The sequence below is a fragment of the Pseudorasbora parva genome, chromosome 18, assembly GCF_024679245.1.
Source record: "Pseudorasbora parva isolate DD20220531a chromosome 18, ASM2467924v1, whole genome shotgun sequence".
Lineage (NCBI taxonomy): Eukaryota > Metazoa > Chordata > Actinopteri > Cypriniformes > Gobionidae > Pseudorasbora > Pseudorasbora parva.
The window spans coordinates 27444525-27452266 of record NC_090189.1 but is presented as its reverse complement, the minus strand read 5'-3'; the positions used below and the strand labels follow the sequence as shown (position 1 = coordinate 27452266).

Here is a 7742-nt window from a genome sequence, read left to right as displayed (position 1 = left end):
TATGACAAGGTTTCTACTGCAGCCGACATCGTTGGGGAGAACCCTCCCCGCTCACATGGGCCACGATGTCGGAACTCACCCGCAGGGAGGCCTACTGAGGCCTACCACCTGACCCAGAGTTAACTGCCCGGACTGCCTCGGCTGGCGTCTCCCGCCAGCCAGCCTTCTATAGTCGGTCCGCCCCAGCGGCCCATAGCAGCCTTCTGCGACGGCGCAGTCTCTCAGGCAGCGCCTACCAGCGTGGACCTAAAACACAATGCCCACAGCAGTGCACTCAGCATAAAGCGCCTTGAACCCTCTAAAGCGAGGGGAGTACAACTTACGCCACCTGCCTCCAGGGCGGCCGTCTGGTCGTCCAGCGGTCCGCCGTCCGCGCAAGGGCATCAGCCGTGACAGTGTTTCGACTCCAGGGGAGCATCCTACCAACCGATGCTTTCAGATGGTTGCGAAGTACAGCTCGACCCGAGCCTAAAAGGTGAAGCAGAAGACACAGAGCAAAAAGTGAAAGATATTGAACACACACATAACCGGCCATTTCCTGAACCAAGCCGGGGGGCCGCCCAGAAGTGGCGGCCGCACTAGCTCTGGGGGGCGGGGCTAGCAAAACCAGTCTAACTGCGCACCGCGAAGAGACGCCTACCCCGTCCCCACGACCACTGGCTGAGTCGCGATTCATTCTGCTAAACACCTTTATGCATTAATAATAACCCCCAAATGCAGAAGGGGGGTGGGCATTGGCCGGACGACCCTACTGCGGGGAGGCCGGGTAGGGATATAAAGCTTCTGCGGGACTACCGACAGGAGCCCGGGGCAACTGCCAGGGCGATATGCCACCGCGAGACGCCACCGTCATCCCATCAACAGCCTAGGCCAACTTGATGCACTAGCATCGGTCTGATAATCCCACACACAACGGCCCTAAACAGGGCTGGGACAGACCTTACTGTAGTTCATGCGCTAGCCTAACCTCACAAATTCATCTAGATATTTAACTAGCAGAGGTGCCAACGCTACCCAGAGGTGGCTACAGCTAAAAACGTTCGCCAGGAGAACATACGTCAGTTTATATCGCCGCTACATGCCCGCGGCATGTGCGGTGGCCTCAACTGCTCATATTACACATATCCAGAAGAGAAACAGCCTTATAAACTACTGTTGCTACACTAGCAAACATACAGCCTACATAAACACACTGTGTTTATACAAAACATCGTTCTAGCCACCTTTACCGGGGAACTACAGGCCCTGTTGTAAAGGCTCCTCTAAGAGAGGGCTTTTATTTTGACATCGCATTGCCTTTTCAGAACGTGCACTCAAGTGAGAGAGTCTGCCGTTGCCTGCTGAACCTTTTGTCGGTTACCTGATCGCTGAAAGGACATTTTCTTCCTGTTTCGTTGTTCTTTGATACAGCAGTTCCCTCAAGGTGTTAGTAATTGACCTACAAGTAAGCCTGTTTGTCTTATTTCAGTGGTTATTGAGATCGGTATTGAGTTATTTATAGCTGCGTCATTCTCTCATGTGTAAACATGCCCGCAGCCCATGTTTCTGTTAGTTTTTTTTCTGTTAGTTAATCACATAGTTGTTCCATATGTGATTATTTCTTCTTAATTGAGATGTATATCTGCAATATTTACTGCCTTTGTTTCTATGATACCTTTTGGGACGCGATTACATTCTGATGTGCTGCGATTTACATATATGGAGTGTGTATCATGTTGGATGCTAGTGTACAGCTTATGTACAGTGATCTTTTAATTTCCTTATTTGGATTGTATATCTCATGGAGATTTATATGCATATAAATATATGTATATGTATAGGTAAATACTTGTCCTGTAAAGTTATTCACTATATGTCTTGTATTTCTTGTGTTGCAGACTAATGCCTCTACTGCATGTAATATCTGTACCTCTGTGACCTATAATTCATCAATACATCACCTAAACCTGCTTTCCTGTCTCCTCATCATTTATAAAATTGTGCTCTGACCGGCACCCAGAGGGGTTCACTCATTTAATTACAAATCAGATCCTGACAGTCCAAGTCTCTATGACAGGCCCACTGTTACACTTTTCTTCATCTTTTGTAGACAAAATATCCCTCAGGGAAGCATAGAGTCCAAACATACGGCATTAAAAAGAAGAATGTTTGCCCTAAAAGGGGACTCACCCGCTGTCTTCAGTGCCTCATCCCTTCATGTAACATGCATGCTTCGGCGCACTAACCTGAGGGTGGGGCGCTTCATTCTCAAACAAGGCCGATTTTGGAGGCGGCCGCGAAATCCCGCTATTCCCAGAGACGATGCACTGTGTGCGGGCAGAGCACACACCGGCCTGGCAGGCCGTCAGAGTCTCACATCCGCTCATCATCGGCCCCCGCGGCCTGGTGTGAAGCGCGCCCGGGGAGAGAAAAGAAACACAACAGAAAAACAAAGGAGGGGACACATTTACATTACTTCCGCGCCCTCGGGGGTGGAGACTCACCACCCCGCTTCCGGCGTTGGAAGCGGCTCTTCTCCCCGATGTCCCTCCTCCTGTTGCCGGTGTCGCGCCTTTTCTGCGTCCTACTCCTCCACGGAGGGGGCGCCCGAGAGGCTACGCTGCTACGTTGGCCCAATCGATGATCCTCGGACCTCGAAGGGCCAGGGACACCCTCCTGCCTGGGCGCCGCCCCGGACCTCAGCGGAATACACGTTCTATATGCCACTGAGCGCGCCCTCGCCTCTCTGAACTTTCCCACCACCGCCTCGACAGAGGTGCCGAAAAGCTCAGAGGGTGAGACCGGGGCATCAAGGAGAAAAGCCTTTTCTTTCCCCCCGATGTCCGCCAGGTTCAGCCACAGATGCCTCTCCGTGGCGACCATAGCCGCCATCGACCGTCCGATGGCGACTGCTGTGTGTTTGGCCGCCCGGAGAGAGAGATCCGTGGTGCGGCGCAACTCAGCCATTGCATCAGGGGGTAGGCCCTCCCCCTGATCGAGGTCCCTCAGCAGATCGGCCTGATAGGCCTGCAACACTGCCATTGTGTGCAAGGCCGCCGCCGCCTGACCCGCCGACGTGTATGCCCTGCCGTTAAGACGCGAGGTCGTCTTTAATGGTTTAGACGGCAGGGCAGGAGCTCTTAGTGTCGATGGCCGCCCAGACGCGAGATAGTTCGCAAACGTCTCATCGATGGGCGGCATTGACACATACCCTGCCTCGGCCAATCCCTCGACATCAGCGAAGTTAAACCGCTGATGCCGATGGATTCGCGCAGAGTAGGGTTTCTTCCATGCCCCCACGACCTGCTCGTGAAGGTCGGGGAGGAATGGAAGGCTCCCGGGAGCTGGGCGGCTATGGTCGGGGAGAAACCGATCGCCCAATCTGTCTGGGCGGGCGGCCTCTCCCCTGGCTCTCTGCCACGGCAGCTGAAGTCTCAGCGCCGCGCGCCCCATTACATCGTACAGCTCCCCATACACGGGGCAGGATGGCTGGGAGGATTCAGCCTCAGCTTCATTTTCCCCCTCATCCACAGCCATCCTCTGATCGACCGGAAGAGCATGGGCTGACGACGAGGAGGAGTCTCCATCCGACTCCTCCTCCGTCAGCCTGCTCTCTCGCGAGAGCAGGCTGACAGAGGAGGAGTCTGATGGAGACTCCTCCTCGTCGTCAGCCCATGCTGGGCCATGCGTCAGCCACCTGGCTGATCATCCGCGAGAACTGTACTCTCCAGACGATGAGCCAGGTCCATCTGGGAGCCCCAGGACAGACGGTGCCGCTCAGCCTCAGCTTGAGCGGGACCGCTCCCAGATGCTGGCTCTTCTTCCCTCGAGAAGAAGGCCAGGCGAGAGCGGAGCGTCCTCAACGGAAAACGCTCGCAGTTCGCGCAGGAGGCCCCCTCGAGAACCTCCCGCGCGTGCTCTTCCCCCAGGCAGAGCACACAAAGGGTGTGTGTGTCCTCAGGCGTAAGAAACCTGGGACACGGATCAGCGCACTTCCTGTACGCTCCCTTAACCTTGCGTGTGCACTTCATTTTACGACTTTCCAGCGAACCAGACAAAACAGTCCCTGAAGACGAAAGGATGTTGTCATGTTGGCACGGTGCCTTTTTATACTTCCTGGTCGCACGGTGATGACATCACCAGCTGCCGACGGTCAGTAGGATTGTGATTTGATAGCGATTTCAGACACCTGTCACGCTGAAGGCGTTCCCCGTAGCGTCAGCTGACGCAGCGCGAGTTCCCTTTCGAAAGGGAACTGCTGCTATGCAACGAAACTAGGAGTATGACCGGTTCAAAATGGCCGCCACAAATCTCGGCGCCAAGCAGCCAATAGGGCGTCTACCTATATGATGTCTATGGTTACTACAGTAACTTGAGTAAACAGTAGCTGTGTCTCATTTCAGAAGGCTGCGTCCTCCGGAGGTCGCATTTGAAGGGTGCATACGTCATAAGGCCGTCTCATTTAAAAAAAGTGAGTAGGACTCTCCAAACGCGACCTTTGAATGCGTCCTTCTTTCACAGGAATTCGGAGTGTGCATGGGGTGTAGCCTTCGCGGTTCTTTGCGTCGCCGTTAACAACCGTCATAAATATTTTTTTATATTATATGAAAAAACGGCAACACTGCCAGATATACATGTAGGTGTGGTGTTTAAAATGTAAGTTCAAGCTTGTTTTTATTTTTAAGCTCTATTACCTCAAACAGATGATTGTGGTTAACAGGATTACAACGATTTAGTGCTTTTTAAACGTTTAGAACAGTGCATTGCTGTCAAGACAAGAAACATTTCATAGTCATTTTCAAGTTATAAATAATTTTCATTCATAAAACTGGCGTGAGAGTGCAACGAGGCTGAACTTGTTGGCATAGCAACGTGATACTTCCTGCCTGTGTGTCCTACAAAGGACGTCTCGTTTAATTCTGATTGAGGACACTCCGTATACTGCATCCTACAAAGGACGTGTCCTCCGGAGGATGCAGCCTTCGAAATTTAACGAAATGAGACACAGCTAGTGTCTCTGAGTGCAGGCGGGGCTCATTTGCATATTCATGAAACCACTTAGTCCTATACTAAATATAGGAAGGGTATAGAGTTACATTGAAGCTCATTTTGGTGATCAAAGATGGGTTTTAAGGGATACAATTATTGACTACAGGGGGAATTTAATATATATTCTTGTTGCGAGTTTAAAGCACATGAATAGCCTAATGAATTATAAATTCTGAGCACATGACTGAAAAAAAGTCATAGTGTGGGATTAAAGATGTTACATGAATTGCGGCTCTGAGGTATGAGTATGATTTTATGTGCATGCTTTATACTGAAAAAAAGAGAGAAATATTTAATTAAAAACTGTACTTTTTCATTTAAATTAAATCACTAAAGAGATCTTTCTTAAATCTCTATCTCATCCATACCACAATAATCTATTACAATATTATGTTGTATTAAATTTTCATTTACGCATTAAAATGTCCCCTGCGGATAGTTCTTCATTTTTTACGGTATCTTCCTTTGGCTCTTCACATTTCTCTGGTGCTTTTAAGAGGTCGGCGACCAACAAATCTTCAAACATCATATGTTGAGTTACTCAGTCCTTTCAGGCACATTGCACAGTGCGGTGTGCAGGAAGAGATGTCAACAAATTTCTTTGGAGCTGACCTCAGATCCACTTCTAGTCCCAGCGGCCAATAAACAGCCCGTAGGAGATGTAATTTCTCTCATCTTTTGCCAGGGGTTGTACACTGTCAGGCTATATTCAGGATATAACTCTCCACACAGGATAATCAGAGATAAAATACCCATGAACCCCTTAATAAAAGCCTCAAAAGGCACATTAGGGTCATATTTGACATTTGCCAGAACATGCTGTTGACAGACACCTCATGTATAAACACATCATGCATGCTTCTATTCCCTTGTGTATTGCTAGATTGGATTATAAACCAAAGCTACATGGCATTTTTTATTTATTTATCTATATATCAAATTATATTCCAGACAGCAGGTTAGAGCATTGCGTCATCTTTATAGAAAAATACTTCTCATTTGCTTCCAGCATTGCTCTCTGCCTTTGTCGAATGTCTCAACATTAAATATTCAAACCCCAAACCCTTCAGGTTGTTTAAAAAAAGTGTTAAACTCCTGAAGATTGAATAGGCAATTTAAAGTATTTGGAAAACTCTATTGACCTGACTGGTCTTGATAGCGTGACCCAACCTGGTCTCACAGAATTCCGTGAAATGAACATGGACCCTTAACTCAAAAATCCGTGGAAGTTTCACGGAATCGCCGAAAATTCCGTGATGGGTTCACGGAAGTGATGCCTATGTAAGTCAATGACTGGCAGCATCCGTGGTCCACACACGGATTCCCAACACACATTTAATTATTTGCATTTGTAAAAGTAGACATGATTTTATGAATATTTATAGCCTACTTTTATATTTCGGAGCAACTAACTCCACTTCTACCCTAAACCTACCCACTGTCAACAATATAAAACACGTAACAGGCAAATAAATGTACAGTCACAGTTATTTATTGCAAAAACAGACCGGAAACAGTATAGAAGTATTAACTCATATTGCATTCCAAGTCTTCTGAAGTCATACGATATCTTCATGTAGTTGATCTTAATGTTTTAATCGTTGAAATGATGATCGCGCTCCACACACTCACGCACTCAGTCATTTTTCTCATGATTCAAATGATACAGACGACTCTTCAGCATGACGCGATCGGTCACGAGACACACGAGAGCGAATGGCATTTTACAATCAAAGCTGACGTAATGACGCAATTGGTCACGAGACACACGACAGCCAATGCTGTCAAAGCTGACGTTACATTTCTTCCGGCGGCAATATTTGAAATTAATATTCGGCGGATGGACTCGATGTTACTGATCGCGTTTGGGGATTTTCTTCACACAAATCAATCGTTTGGCCTCGGAACGCTTGGAATATTTGTAGTTTCTGAATAAATTGTGCCTGCAGTATCTGTGTATCTGCGTTATATCCTGTTTTTTTTATAATACACAAATGGGTAGGTTTAGGGAAGGGATTGAGTTAAGTGTTCAAAACGTGTCTGAATAAAAATAAAAGTAATTGTAAATAAATTATGCTGACTGAATCAAACTGACGAATATACGGTGTTGGAAAAGGGAATCCTTGTGTGGACCGCGGATGCTGTCTGTCATTGATTTACATAGGCATCACTTCCGTGAACCCATCACGGAATTTTCAGCGATTCCGTGAAACTACCATGGAGATCTGTGAGATCAGGTTGACCACTATTTGAGTTCTCAGATACAAACCACATGTGTTTAATGCCCTGTCTACATCTGGTACTAAAGGGTTACTTCACCCAAAAATAAAAATTCTGTCATCATTTACTCACCTTCATGTCATTCCAAACACGTTTGTTCATCTTCAGAACCAACCTAGGCTGCGTTTTTTTCCAAAAGCATCGTAAGCCAAGTTGATCGTCGAGACCATTGGTGGCAATTGTTCTATGATCAACTTAAGCTTATGATGCTTTTGCGAAACGCAGCCCTGGTCTCACAGAATTCCGTGAAATGAACACGGCCCCTTAACTCAGTCTGTGGCATGCCTATGTAAGTCAATGACTGTATACAGATGCGTTGGGCATGGTTACTATGACTAAAACTATGATTTTGCCATTATGACTGGAGTGCCAATTTAATCAGCCAGCATAATTTTATTTACATTTTTTTTTTTTTTAAGGTATTCAGACTAACT

The 7742-nt window shown here is 47.5% G+C and overlaps 1 long non-coding RNA gene across 1 annotated transcript; it reads left to right on the top strand.

Annotated features, from left to right (window-relative positions):
- Positions 1-1252: 1252 nt before the first annotated feature.
- Positions 1253-1950, top strand: LOC137047003 (uncharacterized). The gene is made up of 2 exons (XR_010899142.1): positions 1253-1444; positions 1878-1950. It is a non-coding gene; the product is annotated as an uncharacterized lncRNA (long non-coding RNA).
- The last annotated feature ends 5792 nt before the right edge of the window (positions 1951-7742 follow it).